Genomic DNA, 22,212 nt, shown 5'->3' with positions numbered 1-22,212 from the left:
ACTTTATAATGCTAAAGCATGTATTTTTAAAATAAATAAAAGTTCTTAATTTCTAATAAAGAGGGGAGAGTACCCATGACACAATGTCTACCTTGGTCAGGAGGTTAGTTGTATTTGTATAGTCGGAGAAAGCAATGGTCTGAGATCCAAATTGCTGGCCAAGTTCTGGTTTCTTTACTTACCAGAAGGGTGATCTTGAACCCTTCTATCCTGGTAACGTGTAAGCTGATAGTACTCAACATAGTTGATTTGTTTACCCCTCAGATTGTACTGATCAAATGAGTTAACTGATATGAGAGCATTTTAGAAATTCTGAACTATTCGGCAGATGGAAATTATACTGTGGGAATATATACAATATTAATTTGGAAATTGACCTCAGCGGTTGTCTGGTATGAAATGACCCTCCCAAGAGAGGACAAAAGTATCTCATGATGTTACCTTCATTCTGTCCCAACCAAGTCACAGCTCAACTTGCTGTACAGCAATAGCGGCACAAAAATCACATTGAAAGATGGAGAGATTGCTCAGGGGAAGGAAGGGGAGAGGAGAAGATTATGGAATATATTTCTCTCACAGGGGAACTATATTTAGCTCCTTCCTCACTCCTGTCAAATATTGTTCTTCTTAATTCCCTCTGAGGCTTGAAAGCATTCATTAAGATGACAGCCTGAAGTTTGCAGGGGCAGAGGTACAGAGGAACCAAAAAAATAAATAAATGCATTTTCATGCTTACTTTTGTCCTCTCTTTTTCTTCAAGAGTTCCAGGCTGTTTCCATGGAAATTCTAACTTTGTTTTGCTTAAGCACTTCATACAGAAGAGGTTTCATTTTGGATATTTGTTCTGAGTTGAATTTTAGAAGTTCAATAATGATTTTAGCTAAGTCATTTACATTCCAGACTTTGAAATCTCAATCATAAATCAAAATGAGAAGGAAATCAGACAATACATGCATGTATAAGCACTTTAGAAATTTTAGATAAGATAAAGGGTTTCTAGCTTTGATATATCATAAATTAGTTCTGTCTCAAAATTGCACAGGATTTGGTCATTCTTGACCAACTTATTCAGAAAGTACCCTTCTTTCCAGTCACTTGAATCCCAGAAGATGAATGCAATTATTTTTTAAATTCAAGATGCTACCACTGAGCTATCAATATAGTTTAAGTGAGTTGGAGGCTATGCATTGTTTTCCATTTTTCCACACTTAGAGGTCATTCTGATTACATCATAACAGGGATTGAGTAGCAATCATTATTTCTTCTCCTTTAAAAGCACAGATAATGTGTTCCTAAAGACAAACGTCTCAGACTGACTTCCAAAATGAGCGTGAAATACAAAAACATAGTTTTGCCAAGTAGAAAGTTGTGGTTTAGCTCTATTTTTAAACTAAGTTCATCTGACAGTCCCAGCCAGGTATGAACTTGTTTACTTTCTGAATACTCTGACTCTTAGCTGTGCCACCTGTGCCGTAGGTGCCTCAGGTGAGGCGAAGGAGATAAGAAGATGCCTTTGGAGAGTCCTTAGAGTACACTTCCAGCCTGCATTTGCTTATGTACATTTTGAAATTTGAGAAAAGGGTGATGTGCAAAGGAAGTAGAAGAAAATAATGAAGAAAAGAAAAAAAGCTTCCCTTAAAAACAAGTGAAAGGGGATGAGATGAAGGAGTGGGAGTCACGTGGGCCGGATAGCATGAGGTGAGGACTTGCTGCTAAGGGGGCTGCTGTGAGGAAGGGCGGGGGAGGGGCTGGCTGGGTGGCAGGAGACTTCATCTGGGGGTGAGAGGGGGGGGGTCATTTAAAGGACACGAATTAGATGTCTAGTTTTCTAGTTAAATCAAAGACAAGACAACAGCTGAATTTTTGAACCATGCTTGTGAGGTTTAGATGTTTAAGAAAAAAGGAGTATATTTTTTGTAACTGAAAGCTGGTAAAAACAGACAATTATGGTGCCTTTGGTAGGATCAGACAGAGCTTCATCAGGACCCTTGGGCCTCCGGGGATAAGGAACAGTGGAATTCTTTGATCTATCCCCACTTTCCATTTTAAGCAGAAAAGCGAGTCAAAAGAGAGGAGGAAGATTGAAGAAGATGTACTTACCTTGCTAACCAGTATACTTTCCTTCTACATATGAAAAGGTCATTGGCGGCTGAGAAAGGTGAACGCTTCACATCGGTGTTTGCACACATGCTTTGCTGCTTCTGCCTGGATGCGATGCTGGTCGCTCCTATTGATGGGCCTTTGGAGAAATAACAGAAAGTTTGCAAAGGGATGTGAGGGAAGCGGCCTGCACCACTAACCACACACCGTGTACCAGGTGCTCGTACGTAATCCTCATTAAACATAAGGTAAGCGATGGTATCCCCATTGAGCAGTAAGCAGCCTGCCCAAAGCCACAAATTCAGCATATGGTGCAGAGCCGAGATTTCAAGTTGGGGTGGCCTGAAAACACATCCTCTGTGCCCACCACCTCAACACACTGCTTCCTGACCCTGTTCTTTCTAGTGAACCCTATGTGCTTCCCCTGGGTTCCTTAGCACCTGTCCTCAATCTCCTGTGACATATGAGCAAGTGACCACTGAATTAGTGGAGGCAAAATTCCTGCACGTAGGTATGAATTCTGAGAAGAACGGGGGTAGAAGATTCCAGGGGGCTGAGGAGGCTTTCAGTGTTGCTCTGAACATGTTTGATTCATTCCCAATTACAATTGAATCCACTCTTTTGACCTTTAGCCTGACATCTAACTGTACTTTCTGTACCTGCTTATCAGTAGGGAACCATATTAAAAAATTTAATGCCAATTTTCTGCACTATTGCTACTTCATCCATAATATTTTTAAAACACTCCACATAGAGAACAAACTAGTGGTTATTACCAGTGGGGAGAGGAGAAGGGGGAGGGGCAACATAGGAATAATCATTTAAGAGGACCAACTACTAATGTATAAAATAAATAAGCTACAGGATATATTGCCCAGCACGGGAAATACAGCCAATATTTTATAGTAACTATAAATGGAGTAGAATCTTTTAAAATTGTGAAACACTGTGTTATACACCTGAAACATATAATATTGCAATCCACTATACCTCAATTTAATTAATTAAAAACACTCCATATGCTTATCATTGATCGTGATCAGCAATATGCCTGGCATAAACCAATGCCCGATGGAAAGGTAATACACTGGGAGAGTGTAACTGGCCAAGCGGGAAGTTGAAGCAAGTGTCTGAATTCCCAGGACATCTCAGAGGGGGATTTTAAGTACAAAATCTTACCTCAAGACAGCCTCTTCAATAAGTGGTGCTGAGAAAACTGGACAGCAACATGTAAAAGAATGAAATGAGAACACTCCCTAACGCCATATACAAAAATAAACTCAAAATGGATTAAAGACCTAAATGTAAGGCCAGACACTATAAAACTCTTAGAGGAAAACGTAGGAAGAAGACTCTATGACATAAATCACAGCGAGATCCTTTTTGACCCACCTCCTAGAGAAATGGAAATTAAAAACAAAAATAAACAAATGGGACCTAATGAAACTTCAAAGCTTTTGCACAGCAAAGGAAACCATAAACGACGAAAAGATGACCCTCACGATGGGAGAAAATATTTGCAAATGAAGCAACTGACAAAGGATTAATCTCCAAAATTTACAAGCAGCTCGTGCAGCTCAATATCAAAAAAAAACAAACAACCCAATCCAAAAATGGGCAGAAGAACTAAATAGACATTTCTCCAAAGAAGATATACAGATTGCCAACAAACACATGAAAGGATGCTCAACATTACTAATCATTAGAGAAATGCAAATCAAAACCGCAATGAGTTATCACCTCACACCAGTCAGAATGGCCATCATCAAAAAACCTACAAACAATAAATGCTGGAGAGAGTGTGGAGAAAAGGGAAGCCTCTTGCACTGTTGGTGGGAATGTAAATTGACACAGCCACTGTGGAGAACAGTATGGAGATTCCTTAAAAAACTACAAATAGAACTACCAAACAACCCAGCAATCCCACTACTGGGCATATACCCTGAGAAAATCATAATTCAAAAAGAGTCATGTGCCACAATATTCATTGCAGCTCTATTTACAATAGCTGGGACATGGAAGCAACCTAAGTGTCCATGGACAGATGAATGGATAAAGAAGATGTGGCACATATATACAATGGAATATTACCCAGCCATAAAAAGAAACAAAATTGAGTTATTTGTAGTGAGGTGGATGGACCTAGAGTCTGTCATACAGAGTGAAGTAAGTCAGAAAGAGAAAAACAAATACCGTATGCTAGCACATATATATGGAATCTAAAAAAAAAAATGGTTCTGATGAACCTAGAGGCAGGACAGGAATAAAGACACAGATGTAGAGAATGGACTTGAGGACACAGGGAGGGGAAAGGGTAAGCTGGGACGAAGTGAGAGAGTGGCATGGACATATATACACTACCAAATGTAAAATAGATAGCTAGTGGGAAGCAGCCTCATAGCACAGGGAGATCAGCTCGCTGCTTTGTGACCACCTAGAGGGGTGGGATAGGGAGGGTGGGAGGGAGAAGCAAGAGGGAGGGGATATCGGGATATATGTATACGTATAGCTTTGATTCACTTAGTTATAAAGCAGAAATTAACACACACACACACAAAATCTTACCTCACAGATCCTTTGATTGGTGCTTTCCCTGCAGCCCCTGCTGTCACTTTCAAAGAGTCATTCTGTGTTAGAAAAGAAATACTGATAGATCAGTATCAGAAGAGGAATACTGATAATAGTCAACATCAAACTGAACACTTTTCTGTTTATTACCACTGTACACTTCTTTACTTTAAATGTCTAGATTTTTGGCTACTGTTTACTGGGCATCCACTTATGCCAGACACTGCATACATTATTTTTTTCTTTTTTTTAATTGAAGTATCGTTTCCGTACAATATTATATGTTACAGATGTACAATGTAATGATTCACAATTTTTAATGGTTTTACTCCATTTATAGCTATTATAAAATATTGGCTTTATTCCCCATGTTGTACAATATATCCTTGTAGCTGATTTTATAAAGAATAGTTTGTACCTCTTACTCTCCTACCCCTATCTTGCCTTTCCCCTCTTCCCTCTCCCCACTGGTACCCACTAGTTTGTTCTCTTATCTATATGTCTGCTTCTTTTTTGTTTTACTCACTAGTTTGCTGCATTGTTCTTAGATCCCAGGTGTAAGTGATATCACACAGTATTTGTCTTTCTCTGTCTGATTTATTTCACTTAGCATAATGCCCTCCAAGTCCATCCATGTTGGCATTATTTCATTCCTTTTTATGGCTGAGTAGCATTCCATTGTGTGTGTATATATATATATATATATATACACATCTTCTTTATCCATTCCCCTGCTGATGGCCACTTAGGTTGCTTCCATATCTTGGCAATTGTGAGTAACTGCATACTTTATCTTAAATCCTCACAGCCTCACTATAGACTTGGCATTATTATCTTCACTTGACGTGGAGGCTAATGTAGTTTGCCTAAAGTCATAACTGAAGGTGGTAGAACTGTAAGTTGAAACCCAGGTCTGGATGATGCCAAAGACTATCTGCCACCGGATTCTTTTAGCAGTCTCTTTCTGTGTCGCTAGGAATTGTCTCAGAAATTCTAAGGCAAGTTTAGCAAACATGACTTCAATTCTATAGACCCTTCAAAACCAAATTTAAGGACTCCAAGGCAAGTTATTTACATGATTAAAATGCTTAAAAATATATAAAGATATACAGAAAGATAGCATAGCACAAATGCCTCTGTGCACGTTTTCTGAATCTACTTTCTGTTGTCAACACTTATGTAGTCACAGTACTAAGGGTTATAGTGACTATTTAGTCATCTTGACCTCCATTCACTTGTGCTTTTTGGGGAAAAGTGTTATACTGTGATTTATTATTGTAATGAAATATAAAATTGAATGAGTATATGTCAAAGAGTGCCAAATAATTATAAACTTTTAATAATGCCAATCTTAATAATAATAACATGGGATTTAAATGTAGGGTATAGTTATTAAAGGTGCATGATTCAAGTCATCTGCCATGAATGAGCTTGAGTAGTGAGCTTGACTGTCTCAATGCCGGTTAAGAAAAGATTAAGGAGGAAAGGAGAACTTGAAGAAGAAATAGCACCGGAACCAGGAGCCATAGCAGCTTGGGAAGGGCTGAGTGGGAGGTACACACAGGGTCTTCGCTTGAAGAGTCTGAGGAGTGAGACTGACCAGTGAAAGAAGTCCCTGTGCTTGCCCCTCAAGGACACATGTGGAATGGCTTTATGTCCTGGGCATACGGGGAATCTTGATAATTCACACTTTCATAACAGCTGCATTTCTTATCATCTTTGGCATATTTCTTCAGATTGCACAGAACCTCTTATCTTGCAGACATTCTCGCTCTGGACTGCTGTCTCTTTCAGCTGCTTAGAAGCCGCGTCCCTTAAATCTCCCAGCTGTCTGTCTTACCTTTCAGCCCTTGCTTCCTTTATCTGATATTTGTTTAATCTTTCCCAGCTGCCACTTCTGGCACAGTAGTCGTCTCTCGGTTCTCTCAGAGTGAGACATTTCAGCACACCGATGTGGGGAGGGCACATAACCATTATAAAAATGCATTTGCAAAATTAGTCCTGAAATCTATGAAGAAAAAAAATCATCTCAGCATTCCTACAACCTGTGCACTGCATGAATTAACTCATGCATTTCTGCAAGGATGAGACACTTAAGAGGCTTGCCCAGGAAATGCCAGAGAGAACCACAGGGCACTTAATTGTCCAAAACTAGAGATTTCTCCCCTTAGAAATGCACATTCTCTGCGGCAGCAGACTCACCGAGTTTATGTAACACCCTCTCGGTTGGATAAAATGTTTACTGGCATCCCACTGGGTACAGAAAGGTAAATGCTACAAGCTGGTGACAAATTTCACTTCGTATTGGAAACTCTTTAGTTTCACTTGCCTATCACCAATACCCGCAGTCGATTCTAAGCTTTTGTAATCAATGTGATTGTCATGCCTCAGGGTAATTCTTTTGAGAGAATTTTAGTGGTTCTGCGGGGTTACCAGATTTTCTTAACATGATGGATTCTGAGTGATTAAGAGGAAAAATATAATTTCAGTTTGAGGGTCTTTTAAAAAAAGTATGTAATAAGGGCTTGAGGACCTCTGAAAACTCTGGGGATGCCACATTGCTAGGCACAGCTAGGAGCTTGTGGCTCAGCAGCTGTCACTCATTCATTCCCACTCAAGAAATGCCCCAAAAGTAAGATGTCCTGGGTAATCCCCTGGTTCTCTGTGCGGTTGGCCAATATTGCTCTCTTCTATATTAACCTCGGAAATTTGAACAAATCTGTTAAACTATCTTTGTGTTGCTAGTATGCTATTAAGAGTATTATTCCAAAGAATGGTATCAACCAATATCGAAGGGAAATCTCTTGCTTGTACAGAAATACATACCCACTGTGCTTTGAATGGGAACTTTTTGTATACCTAATTAAGTCCAGGTTCTTGAGATGAGGGGAAAATCAACAAGCAAGGTCCATTCAAACTGAATTTACTCATTTTGACTGTCTTCTCAATCAGATCAGTTGCCGTCTCTGAATGTATTTTATAAAAACCTGCATTGATCATAATCTGCCGGAAAGAATAGTTGAACACACACACACGCACATCTCCCAGTTGCAAAGGGCAAACTCTTTCCAGCTATTGCTGATGAGATAAAAGTTTGGATCCTGATAGAAATAGTTTGTACTAGAAGGGTAGAAGCTCGATAACTCTAAGCGATGAATTGGTGTCATATTTGAGATCCTGCAGTTCCAAACATCATCAGCTCTGCACTTCATAGCCCTGGGGCAGACAAGTGATATAGCCAGTGGAGTCTACAAATCACAATTTAAAAACGAAAGTTGTAATTATTTTTCATTTCCAGAGTCATTCTTCTTTTTTTTTTTTTTGTCCATTTTCCTTTTCTGTTACACTGATATCAACACTAAAATTTTAATCTTTATTGGACATCACTGGGCATTTTCTATGCATAAGGCATGTTAATTATACTACACCTTTCTGGAATTTTTCTTCTGAGTAATAGCCAATATATGGCAGCTAATATTCCCTTGACATTATTAATTTTTTTGCGATGTTTGAATAAATGACTTTTAAAAAATCTTTGATAGAATAAAGAAGGAGTAACTAAAGTGGTGGGAACTGATTTCTTAAATTAAAATGTTTACTGTTTTATAGATCAGTTATCTTTCTTATATTTATTCCAGAGGAATTATTTGCAATGGTAACCATAAAATTGTAATCATTTTCATGATTTCAGTTATGTTAAGTTAGATATAGCTAGTAGGTGTTTATAGATTCTTCAGACACAGAGGAGGTGTCAGTTAACGCAGACATGAATCCAGGCGTAAAAACTGTAAAAAGACTATGGGAACATGCAAGTGCATCAAAAAATGATGCAAAGTATTCTCTAAGGGTGGGAAAATAAAAATAATGTCACCATAGGGTGAAGAATTGTAACTCTGAACAAAGAGAAACTTTGAACTGTTTAACTGTTCCAGTGTCTATTGCAGTATAACAGACCACCCCAAAACCTAGGGATGCAAAATCAAAAACAGCTATTTGTTCATGTTTGCTGTCCTGTGGTCAGAAATTCAGAAAGGGCACAGAGGGGACAGCCCTTCTCTGCTATACAATGTCTGCACTCCATCAGCAGGCATGATTAGAATAGCCAAGGTGTCTGGAATGCATAGTGGCCCAAACAGCTGGGTCCTGGAGGATCACTTCCAAGATGGCAGCTCCAGCATGGCAGTCTCGGGGCTGTCTGATTTTCTACACAACAGCTCAGAACCAGTGGACAAGGTGAAAGCTGCATGACCTTTCTTGGCCCAGCCCAACAAGTTACATAGCATTGCTTGTGCTACATTCTGTGGGTTCTAAGTGAGTCACTAAGGCCAACCTAGCCTCAGTGGCAGGGGACTTCGACCCCACCTCTTGATGGGAGGAATAAAAATTATTTGGTGCTGTCTTTAAAACTGTCATATTAATAAAGTTTTTTTTTCAATGTAAATTCATTTGCCTTTAATGCCTTTTTCATCCTATACCTAATTTGTAAGTAATAAGTTCTCTTCTTTCTGTGGCTATAGTTGCTCATGTTTGAAATGTAGGAATTGGTGTGCTGTGTTCTGAGTGGTAGAGCCCTAGGGTATAGCTGTGTAAGAGGTTACTAGTTTTAATAACAAAATAGAAATTCAGATGTCAGTAGGGTGTGTTAAATAGTTATTAGATATAATTTATCACCCAACTTTTTAGGAGACTGACACTTTTTCTAAAGCTGATAACCAGCTAGCCAGATGTTAGGATGTGAGTCCAAATTCCTAGAGTTGGGATATGCACTGGAGGAAAAGTAGCCAGATCTAGAGAGCACAGAGTGAACCATGACACTAAATGGCAGGAACCTACATCCAGAGGAAGCCAGCAGCCTATACACTTAGAAGGACGATGGAGTGGGAGGTCAAGGGCTACAAGTTTAATCCATGTCCCACCAGTTCTCACCATTATGTGCTTGGGGAAGTCCCTTACTTCTTTGTCTTCTGTTTCCTCATCTGTAAAGAGTTTGGCTAGGTAGCTTCAGGAGTTCCTTTCTTCCAGTTACGCTGACACTGTGATTTTAGTTCAGGTCCCTCCTACCAGGGCAGCTCTTAAAGCATGTATGAAAAGGAGATAGGAAAAATAATTTTAAAAGCATTCCTTTGGTGACTACTTTATCTTACCATAGAGCTTCTAGCCCTTTGCATGTTTCAGTGCATTTTTACATGTATTAAAATGCCTACACTAAGAGAAGAAAGACATGAGAAAGAGCTTGAAGAGAAGGTATTTGGTGCCGATAGGTTACAATTAAGATTATGGGTCCCTTGACTTCAATTTTTAAAAAATAAAATAAAATAGCAGGTTAAGTATATTAAAATTGAAAAATAGAAAAGATTCAGGGTCCAGTGAGAGCTTTCTGGTCAACTTGAGAGGCACCCGGGAGTAGTGTCTGTCCAGGGAGATGACAACACCAGCATCTCCCCCCTCTCCTCTCTCTAGTCACTCAGCCAGGAGAAAGCTGCTCTTCCTCCGAGATGTAGCTTGAACAAGAGCCACCCTCACACTGCCTGGGGCAGGTACATGCGTGGGCTGCTGGAGGGGACGTCTGGGCCTGCTGAAGTGAGGCTGAAAAGCTGTGTCATATTTGTCTGGGGCAACGGGGGCCTTGCCTAACAGTGAGATCCATCAATAATCCATGGCCCTGTAGAGAAAGAACCCTATTAATAAGAAATGTTGCTGTTTGTAAAAGACAGAGCCAATGATGCCCTCCTTCCAGGGAAACCGAATATGCTCAGAGTGACGCACTACTCTCTGAACTTTCCAGTGACACCAACAGATAGCTCAGAGCAGAAGCAATTCTAGAAGATGCATTCAGCGTACAACAGTCATTTCTGCCAGCCTAATTTGTTAGGGTCAAAGGCTGGTCAGAAATACATTTGACCAATGTGTCAATTATACTGCAAAAGAAAGAGAAAAAGAAGGAAAGAGAGAAAGAGAGAGAAAGGAAGGAACGAAGGAAGGGAGGGAGGGAGGGAGGAGAGAAACTTGACCAGAGGTTTGCTTGTTTGTTTGTCCCTTCAAGACTGGTCAAGGGCACCGAGTTATTTTGGGGCCTTAGGCTTTATATAAGGTCACTGTTTAAGTATAAAAATGTTATCTGCCTGGCTTTAGACCCAATGTGGAAGACTGAAAATCAACAGAATTCCCAAATCTATTTTTCATTCCATTTGGAGCTCATAATCGTCTAGATATGTCTAGTTCTTCTTTATGGTAACATTTAATTATTAATCCTTCCTTACTTTTAGGTTCTAATTTAAGAGTGCATTAATAGATTGTTCACTAGGGAGTTTGCCAAAATCATGGCAGGACAAGGTCAGCAGGAGCTCGGATTTGGAGGTAGACTGAGCTGGGACTGAGACTGGGCTCCACCATGTGCCAGCTGAGTGAACTTAGGCAAGTTACATACCCTCTCTAAGTCTCTACTTCCTCCTCTGTAACAGGGGGATGATGCCTCATAAAGTACAATAATGTAAAGCATTGAGAAAGGCAAGGAGTAAGCATTCAATAAAGGTTAGACATTTTAATTGCTTTTCTCAATTATTCATTTGACAAATATTTATTGTTTAATATGTGCTAGGCATTGTTTTAGGCACTGGGGACCTGAAAGTAGAAAAACATACAGCTTTGGTACTCATGGAACTTACATTCTGGGAGGAAGGGAGACCCAAAATAAACAAACAAGTAAATATGCTATTCCAGTAGGTGAAAAAGTAATGACAAAGGAGAAAAAAGGAAAAGGGATTGAGAGCAATCGGAGGTGGGAAGGGGGTTAGTGACATCTTATCAGTTTCTCTGATAAGATAACATTTAAACCAGGAACAAGAGGATGTAAGGGAGTAAGCCATGTGGGCATTTGTAGGGAGATCATTCAAGGTACTGGGAACTGCATGTGCAAAGGCACTGCTGTAGGAGTGTGTTTGGTGTGTTGAGCGAGGAAGAAAGAGCAGCTAGAGTGGAGAAAGTAAGGGGGAGAGTGGCAGGAGAGGAGGTCAGGGAGGCGGCAGGGAGCAGCCAGAACATCGTACAACCTTATAGACCATGATGACTTTGGATCTTAACTGCGGGTGAGATAGGGAGCCACTGACCGGTTCTGAGCCCGAGAAGGTCAAATAGAGCGAAGTTTCAGGAGGATTACTCTACCTTCTGTATGAAGGATAGACAATCGGAAGGCAAACAGGGAACCAGGGAGACCAGTTAGTAGCCTATCACAGTTGTCTACACAAGAGATGATAGCAGTTTGCACTAGATGGTCATAATAAGGTGAGAAGAGGTCAAATGCTGTATATATTTCAGTTAACAGTCAGTAGTATTTGCAGATAGAACAGTGTGAGGTTTGGGAAACAGACAGTAGTCAAAGGTGACTCCAAGGTTTTGGCCTGAGGAGCAGGTGGGATGGAACGAGCACTTACCAAGAAGGCAGAGTCGAAGCGAGGACAAATTTGGTAATCTGACGCGAAGGCAAGAGACAAATCAAGAATTTTGATTTGGATATACTAAGTTTGAGTTGTCTATTAAGTAGCCAAGATGTCAAGCAGGCAGTTTGATACACTAATCTAGAGTTTAGCAGAGATGACAGGGTCTGAGATAAAACTGTGAGAATTGTTGTCATCATTAGAGCTATTGGCCAATATTTCTGGTTTGCTTCTTCTAGGTCCATAATGTGACTGTATTTCCTGCCCCGTTAGCCACAGCCATGTGACTTGATACAGCCAATGCAATGAGAACGGAAATGATTCCGTCACTTCAGGCAGAGGCCTTGAGAGTTCACCATTTCTGCTTTTCTTGTCTACGTGATTGTGGACATACGTGTCAGCCTGGATCTCTGAGTGACCACAGTTAACTGTTATCCCTGCTGACTCATGATGGACACTTAGAGAAAAAGAGAAGCAAATCTTTATTTTCCTACAGCACTGAGATTTGAGGGTATTTTGCAGAAAAATCTAGCTATTCTAACAATTATGCATAAATCATAAAGATAAAAATGTATTTAAATCATGGACCTGGATAAGATCACCTACGGCATGCGTTTTGATGGTAATGAGGAGCGGGCTGAGGGCTGAGCCCCGTGGTCCTGTCCCAACACTTAGAGGTGAGGAAGAAAAGGAAGTTCCAGGAAAGGAGAGGAGAGGAGCAGCCGCTAAAGAAAATTAAGAGATCGCGTGGAGAAAATGCCTTAAGAAGGAGGAAGTAATCGACTGTGTAAAGTGCTGTGGATTGGCTAAGAAAGATGAGAATTTGGAAATGAGCAATGGATGGACAATGGATTTGGCAACATCGAAGTTACTGATGAGCTTGTTAAGAAAGATTTTGAGAAGGGTTGGGAGCAAAAGTTGGTTGGTACTGGGTTCAGGAATGAACGAGATAAAAGGAATCGAGATGGTAAGTACAGACGAGAAAGACGGAGAACATTTTCCTGTTAAGAGAAACAAAATGAGCAGGGATCAAAGGAGGATGTTTTAAGGTAGAAGATTATAGCAATGAAACAATTTATCCAGTAGAGAGAAGATATTAATGACGCAGGAGAGTGGACCACTGCAGGAGCAATGTCACTGACAGGGAGAGGGGGTGATCGAGCGTTCAAATGATGAGGCTGGAGTGTGAGCAGTCCTCCATGGTCAGAGGAGAGAAGACAAATTGTAAGGGTACAGATGCAGATAGGGAGGCAGGTGGGGTGATGAGGTAAAAGTTCTCTTTTGATTGGTTCGATTTTTTCAACGCAATAAGAAGTAACGTCAGGACTTCCCTGGAGGTCCCGTGGTAAAGAATCTGCCTTCCAATGCAGGGGACACAGGTTTGATCCCTCGTTGGGGAGCCAAGATGCCACATGCTGCTGGGCAACTAAGCCCACCTGTGTGCCACAACTACTGGGCCGGTGCACCTCAACGAGAGAGAGAAAAACCTGCACACCATAACTTGAGAGAAGTGAATGAAGAGCCCATGTGTGCCTCAACCAAAGATCCTGCATGTCACAACTAAGACCCAACGCAGCCAAAAACATAAAGAAAATAAATAAATAAATATTTTTTTTAAAGAAATAGTTAACGTCATTTGCTAAGAGTGAGGACAGTGAAGGTAAGAATAGTCTGAAAGGTCCTGTGTGTTCTGGCTGCTCCCTGCCACCTCGCTGACCTCCTCTTCTGCCACACTCCCCCTCACATTCTCCACTCTAGCTGCACTGTCTTCCTTGAACACACCAAGCACACTCCTGCCCCAGGGCCTTTGCACATGTGGTTCCCTGTGCCCAGAATGATCTTCCTACAAATGCCCACATGGCTTACTTCCCTTACTCTTGTTCTCTGTTTAAATGTCATCTTATCAGAGAAGTTTCCCAGACTTGCCAATCAAAAACACCACCCAGTACCTCCATGGCGGTACAGTGGTTAAGACTCTGCACTTCCACAGCAGGGACTGGAGGTTCCATCTCGGGTGGGGGAGCTAAGAACCTGTGTGCCACATGGTGAGGCCAAAATACAAAAAAAACAAAAAAACTACCACCCCACTTTCTACCTATATCTATCCTACTCTAACCCTTTTCCTTCTTTATTCTTTGTTATTACCTTTATCACCTATAAGTATATTTGCTTGCTTGTCTATTTTTGGTCTTCCATGCCCCCAGAATTTAAGCAGCACAAGCACCAAAACTTTGTGTATCGAGGAGGGAGGTGAAGGTCTAAGATAAAAGTCTAGGAGAGTGGGAGCCCCAAAACCTGATATCTTAGTTAAGGTCTTTGCTCCCAAAATAGCATTCCACTTCCACATCATCTACCTCCTATTAGACACGAGGGCTATCTTCTTAGAAAATTCAAAAGAGCTGTCTGGACCAAGGAGCAGATTCTTCCACTCTCACTACTAAAGGCTGAACAATAGGAAAAAACACTGCCTTTACTTATAGCTTATCGGGTCTCTGTATAAAGTTGAGTGTTTGACTTACTTACCCCTTGTAGGATAGAGCCACCTTGAAGTCAGGGACAGTGTTTGTTTATAATATGTCTAATTTACACATAAGTGTAGTTTTGCAATTGTGGCAACTAAATTAAAAGGATAATATGACAGAAATTGTTTCATCATCACTCACTGAGAGAGAAATGTGTTTCATCTCTGAAACAAAGGTGAACTACATCAAGGTAATGTGCTCTCCTTCCTAGGACCTATCTTGGGTTTTGCTTTGCTCATGAATGATATGGTTTTGGTGCTCCTGACCCCTGATATTTTAGTAAATTATTGCCTTGAATTTCTCTGTGTGGAAGACTCAGCCCATCATCATTGATCAGCCCTGAAAGGTGTGCATTGTGAACAGATCCCCAAATCTCAGTGGCTTATGATAACAGTGTCTGAATCTCAGTCAAGCCACAAGTCCACTGTGTTTGGCTGCCATGCTGTTTCATGTCATCTTCACTCCAGGACCCAGGAGACCCTGGCAGAGACTATCTGGAATGTGGCTGGTGACAGAGGGAAAAGATTACAGCAAAGCACAAACTCTTCTTAAACTTTTGAATGAATGAGATACATATCACTTCTCATACTCCATTGGCAGAGCAAGTCTCTTGGCTAAGCATGACTTCAGTGGCTTGGGAAAGTAGAATCTTCTCTCAGGAAGGGCAAACAGATGTTGGTATACTGTAATACAATCTACCAAAGGGACCTCCCCCAGTCTTCCCAGATAGAGTTCATCATTGCTTCCTCTGTTTCACCTCCAGAATTTCTTTATGCTTCTATTATTACAGAGGGTGTTATAACTGTTTACATGGCTCTAGTCCCTTGACTAGACCAGGGACTCTTTGTCAAGATTAGGACTGTCTGTTATTGTCTTGTCGCTTAACACAGTGCCTGGGACAGAGTAGATGCCCTGTTGAATTAAATATCATTAGTACTGGATAGATTGATGAAGACTGGATGAATTGAATAGATTTGGATAGATTGGATCAGATTGATGTAAAGCAGAGTATTTGAGTCCATGTGTTGGTGTGTGGTATAAATAATTAAGCCTGAATTGAATGTAGCATAAGGCAAAATTAGCTTAGATGGAACTTTGAATGCAGAGAGCTGTTTGCTTAATGATGATGCTTTACTGATGAGAAAATTAAAGCCTACGTAGAAGAGAGGACTGGTCCCATGACATCACAAGAGTCAGTGAAGAAACTAGGTTTTCATTTTCCTAATTTGGTTCTCTTCCTATCATAACCAGAAGCCCCTTTGGAAAAAACAATACCACCACAATCACCACCTAGGTATTTACTTGATATTTATTTATAAAATACATACTCGAGGTAAAATTTGAAATAATAAAAAGGGATAAGCAAAATCCGCCATCCCCATATCATGCCTCTACTTCACCTCCGGACAAGTAACCACTGTTGACACCTGCTTATGTATCTTCCAGAAATTTTCTATTCATGCACAAACATTTATATGTGATTTTTAATACAAATTATATGATACACATGCCATTTGCTTTTAAAATTTAAGAATATATACAACAGAAATTAACACAATATTGTAAATCAACTATACTTCAATGACAAACAAGCAAATAAATAAATAAATAAATAAATTTAACAATATATCCTGAATATCTTTAGTATCAGCCTATGTGAACCTACACCCTTGTTAGGCTACATGATATTCTACTATGAATACCACTATTTATATAACTAGCTAGCTGTTATATGCATTTAAACATTTCATATATTTTAATATTACAAATATGAAATATATCACCTATATGCTCAGACTCTCTAATTTATATCTCAAGCCCTGACCTCTCCTCCAGATTATTATACTATCTATCTACTTGGTATCTTCACTTTTAATATGAAATCGCTATCAAAACTGAAATGCTCAGAAGAGAATTTTTGTGTTCCCCCATCAGATTTTTTCCTTTCCTAATCTTCCTCTTCTCAATTAATGACACCTCTATCCACCTAATAATACAGACTAAAATATTAGCAGTCGTGCTTATTTCCTATCTTTTCTTCAACTGTTGTATCCAATTTCACATTGGCTCCAGCTCCAAAATAAATCATGAATTCAACCACTTTCCCTGACCTCCATTGCTGTTACTCTAGGCTAAGTTCTCATCATGCTTCACTTGATTCACTGCAATAGCCTCCTAGCTGGTTTCCCTTGACCCTTTTGGTCCATTCACATTCACCACGAAATAGCAAGAGTGATCTGTTGTTGTTTTTATTATCAAACAGAGGTATATATTTATAAGTGTATATATATATGTGTGTGTGTATATGTGTGTGTGTGTATACATCCATAAAATTTAAATGAAATGAAATGCACAAATTTTAATTTTTCTGTTTTATGAGCTTTAATCCTATAAGATATAGAACACTAACATAATGCTGGAATGTTTTCTAATGCCTCTTTAAAGTCAGTCCATGTCCCGTATCTCCAACTCTAGTGATATTAATTATTCAGATTTTTTCCTCCTTAGGAAAGTTTAGCTTGTTCTAGAATTTCATATAAATAGAATCAACTGTGTTCTTTTGTGTGAATCTTCTTTCACTTAGCATAATGTTCTTGAGATTTATTCATGTTGTTAAATGTATCATTAGTCTGTTCCTTTTTATTGCTAGTTAGTATTCTATTGTATACATTACATACACCGCAATTAGTTTATCCATTCTTGGGTTAATGAACACTTGGGCTATTTCAAGTTTGGGGCTATTATAAATAAAGCTTCTATGAACATTTACATACAAGTCAATTTTTGGACGTATAGTTTCATTTCTGTTGGGTAAAAACCTCAGGAGTAGAATTGCTGGGTTATAGGGTAGGATTATACTCGGTTTTATAAGAAACAGCCAGACCATCTTCCAAAATTGTTATACTACTTTATACTCCCAGTAACAATGTATGGGAGTGCCTGCTTTCTCCCTCTGCACTGTGGTTTTATTTCTTGTTCACTCTTTAAGATGCAGCCTTTTGGGATCTGAGCTTTATATAGGGGTTCCCTATAACACTCCCAGCTTGGGTGGACCCTAGACTTCATCTCCTTCTCTGTGCCCTGAGCATCGATCAAAACAGAGATTAAAGTTCACCAAAGTTGCAAACACCCTTAGGATAAAAGCCAGTTTCAGGCATGTACCAAGTAGGATTCCTGGTATCATTTCATTTTGGCATCTGCAAATTCCTTACTTATTTGCAAGATCTTGAACGTGTTAAACATATAAAATTATCCAGAATTTTTAGTTGTTTTTAATAGGAGGGATTCATTTCACATTTTAATCAGATTAGATTTCATTTAGGACATCTAGTCTGCCATGCTGTCATAATTGGAAGTCTCCAGAATGTACTTTAAAAAATGTAAAGCGGATCATGTTACATCTCTAATTAAAATTTTCCAATGGTTTTGTATGGCACTTAGAACAAAACTTCAACTTCCTAGGTTGACCTTCAAGGCCCTAGCTTACATGACCTGTGCTTACTCCTGTGATTTCATCTTAAAACACTACACTCCCGCTACATTGGCCTTCTTTCTGGTCCTCAGACACAGACAACTTTTCTCTGTCTTAGGATATTGCTGATTCCTCCACCTGGCTACCTCTTTCATATCTTTAATACCTCAGAGAGACTTTTCCTGACTTTACCATCTGAAGTAGCTTCCCTCACTACAAATCACTCTTTATCCCAACAGGCTTATGTTATTTTCTCATAGCTCTTATCACCATAAGAAATCGCATTATTATTTCCTTATTTATTTGTTTGTTGTCTGTCTTGCCCCATTAGAGAATGTAAATTCCATGAGAGCAGAGACTGTATCTCTTTTGTTTCACTGCTGTTCTCCCAGTGCCTCAAATTGTACTGATAACCTAGAAGCACTTAGTGGAGAATAGTTAAATGAATGAACAAATGAACCGATCTGCAGGGTCTAACCTTTAACTATTTACTGTAAATGTAGCCATGCCTAAGTATGTAAATATTAAATTTCCATTAAAAAATAAACTAATTTCCTTTTATTTCTCCTTTACCTAGTGTTACTTGGATTCTTAAAAAATTTACTATATGTGCGTATTATCTATGAATTGCAGGGGCATTATTATATGTTATACAAAGAAGATGTTGGTTTTCAAAGGGTTGAGAATCACTGTGTTACGTGCTCGTGATTCCCTATAGTTTAAGCACCAGACCCATATTTGTCCAGTGTTCTACTGAACATCTTGCCCTCAGACACTGCATGGCATTCTAGATGTGTCCAAAGCAAATATCATCATCTGGCTTCACAAAACTTCCTCCCTGCGCTTGGTTCCTGAGTGCTACACTCTTGGTCACCATGCCCCCAGCCCCACCATCATTTAATTCATCAAAAGTATTACCTTTCTGCCTCCTTGACATAACTTATAACTATCGATTCTTTTTCATCCCCATTTCCATGCCTTAGTTTAAATGCTCATCATCTTACCCGTGGAACCATGAAACATTCAACTTTTGGGTCTTCTCGCCACCCTTCTATCACTCTTATTCACAGACTATATGAATATCAATCATATTATGGATATGGAATTAAAAAGAGGCTCCTGTGCATGACACTGACCATATTACAAATTCCCATTACACGACCATCTTTCTAACGTTTCAAATCTGATCACATCCCTGGCACCACATTGCCTGCCAAAATGAATCCATCCCCCCTCGGCACGGTTATACTGCCTGAATTACCAGGCCCCATCTTAGTTCTTTAGCCTCTTCCCCAACTCCATCCATGTCCTATACTCCAGCCATACAGACCAAGTCTGCACTTCTCAAGACATGTTCTTATGTGTCTGAACGGATTTGGACATGTTTCCTCAGCCAGAGTCATTCCCGCCCCATCTCCTCTTGTTTGCTGTTGATATCTATCATCACCCTCCAAAACTTAGCTCAGCTAATCGGTCCCACCATGGAGCTTTTCCGCATTTCACCAGGCTGGATTGCCTGGGTCGGAAATCTTCTCCTATATGTCCTTGAATCATCACACTTGCTGTGCTGTACTGTAACTCCTCATGTACATCCCGCAACTGTAATGCCAACTTCTCCTAAAATCACAACCAGCCCCATGTTCATAAGAGACCAGACACAGGACTTCCCTGATGGCGCAGTGGTTAATAATCCGCCTGCTAATGCAGTGGACATGGGTTCGAGCCCTGGTCCAGGAAGATCCCACATGCCGCAGAGCAACTAAGCCCGTGTGCCACAACTACTGAGCCTGCACTCTATAGCCTGCGAGCCACAACTACTGAACCTGCATGTCACAACTACTGAAGCCGGAGTGCCTGGAGCCCATGCCCTGCAACAAGAGAAGCCACCACAATGAGAAGCCCACGCACCGCAAGGAAAAGTAGCCCCCGCTCTCCTCAACTAGAGAAAGCCTGTGCACAGCAAAGAAGACCCAACACAGCCATAAATTAATTAATTAATTAATTAATTAAAAAAATAAAGAGACCAGACACATCAGAGATATGTAACAAACATTCCTGAGTAGATTAATGAATCTTGCACTGGTATGGTATATCTCTTCTAAGGAATATCATTTCCAATGTCTGTTTTATGAGCTTGAATTAATATTTCCCCATGGTACTTGAGGCTTCTTTTATACATCCTTAGATTGAAATTTAGTTAAACCATACGTAATATAATTACTGCATATCTGCCACAGGCAAAGCAATGTGGGCTTGAAAACAAACAAATAAAAGACAGAATCCATAGTGATGAGAAGCTCACAATCTTATGAGGACATGATGGCCTCATAGAACTTTAGCACTGGAAGAGATTTTTGAACTTTAGTGCAACCCATCATTTTACAGAACACAAAACTGAATGAGAAGCAGCCTGGAAAGCAGGTTGTAGTAGAATCAGACTAGAGCCAAACTCCTAGTGGGAAGAATACAACACACACACACACACACACACACACAGACACACACACACAGAGTGGGAGAATGCTGTAAGTGCAGGAAACATTCATATTTAGCCAGTAAATGACACCGATTTTCAAAACTGGAAATGCCAGTAAAGCGATGACTCGTTGTGTAGCCTCAGACAAGTAATTTAGACTGCTACTCCTTTTCCTCATTTATAAAATAGGGATAATAATGGCTACCTTCCGGAGTGTTGTGGGAATTATAAATGATGTATGTGAGACACTCGATCAGCTAGGGATGCTTTGACTGTAAGCAACGTAAAACCCAATCTACAGCATCTTAAGCAAATAAACGGTTTTTAAATATATATTGTAAATGTATAATAAAAGTCTAGACGGAGGAAGTTGCTGGCCTTAATCCAGTGGAGTGCGTCCCTGAAAGTTTCTTGGCCTTTTCTTTATGTTTGTGGCCTCCTGGTGGCCACATAAGTGTTAAAGATCCTGACATCATGCCTGCATTCAAGACAGGAATGAGGGGGAAAGGAGAGAGGTCCTGCTGGACCTCTATCCCTTGTTAGGGGGACAGCAAGCTCACCTAGAAACACCCAGCAGATTTCTGATTATCTCAGTGCTATCATAATCACCATCCCTTGTTAGACAAAAAGCTACAAAAGAAACTGTTTGGCTTTTAAGCATCTGTAGAAGGGATGTCAGGAGAAAGGGAGTGGGGAATAGCTTTTCAGTAGCCAAAGAACAAGACCTTCCACAGGAACCTACCATATGAGAGGCTTACTAATAGGCAGTTATTGAAATTTTGTTTTTATTTATTTATTTATTTTTAACATCTATATTGGAGTATAACTGTTTTACAATAGTGTGTTAGTTTCTCCTTTACAACAAAGTGAATCAGTTATACATATACATATGTTCCCATATCTCTTCCCTCTTGCGTCTCCCTCCCTCCCACCCTCCCTATCCCACCCCTCTAGGTGGTCACAAAGCACCGAACTGATCTCCCTGTGCTATGCGGCTGCTTCCCACTAGCTATCTATTTTACGTTTGGTAGTGTATATATGTCCCTGCCACTCTCTCACTTCATCACATCTTACCCTTTCCCCTCCCCATATCCTCAAGTCCATGCTCTAGTAGGTCTGTGTTTTATTCCCGTCCTATCACTAATCTCTTCATGACATTTTTTTTTCTTAGATTCCATATATATGTGTTAGCATACGGTATTTGTTTTTCTCCTTCTGACTTACTTTACTCTGTATGGCAGACTCCAGGTCTATCCACCTCATTACAAATAACTCAGTTTCATTTCTTTTTATGGCGGAGTAATATTCCATTGTATATATGTGCCACATCTTCTTTATCCATTCCTCTGTCGATGGACACTTAGGTTGCTTCCATGTCGTGGCTATAGTAAATAGAGCTGCAATGAACATTTTGGTACATGACTCTTTTTGAATTATGGTTTTCTCTGGGTATATGCCCAGTAGTGGGATTGCTGGGTCGTATGGTAGTTCTATTTGTAGTTTTTTAAGGAACCTCCATACTGTTCTCCATAGTGGCTGTATCAATTTACATTCCCACCAGCAGTGCAAGAGGGTTCCCTTTTCTCCACACCCTCTCCAGCATTTATTGTTTTAAATGAACCTTCGAGGTTTGCTATGAAT

At 40.0% G+C, this 22,212-nt stretch overlaps 1 long non-coding RNA gene across 1 annotated transcript; it reads left to right on the top strand.

Annotated features, from left to right (window-relative positions):
• Positions 1 to 1,368: 1,368 nt before the first annotated feature.
• On the top strand, positions 1,369 to 13,691 carry LOC136794932 (uncharacterized). The gene is made up of 3 exons (XR_010842396.1): positions 1,369 to 1,698; positions 2,139 to 2,348; positions 12,341 to 13,691. It is a non-coding gene; the product is annotated as an uncharacterized lncRNA (long non-coding RNA).
• Positions 13,692 to 22,212: the final 8,521 nt, after the last annotated feature.

Source organism: Kogia breviceps, chromosome 10, assembly GCF_026419965.1.
Source record: "Kogia breviceps isolate mKogBre1 chromosome 10, mKogBre1 haplotype 1, whole genome shotgun sequence".
NCBI lineage: Eukaryota > Metazoa > Chordata > Mammalia > Artiodactyla > Physeteridae > Kogia > Kogia breviceps.
Note: the sequence above shows the minus strand (reverse complement) of the source record. Positions and strands in the feature narration are given on the sequence as shown.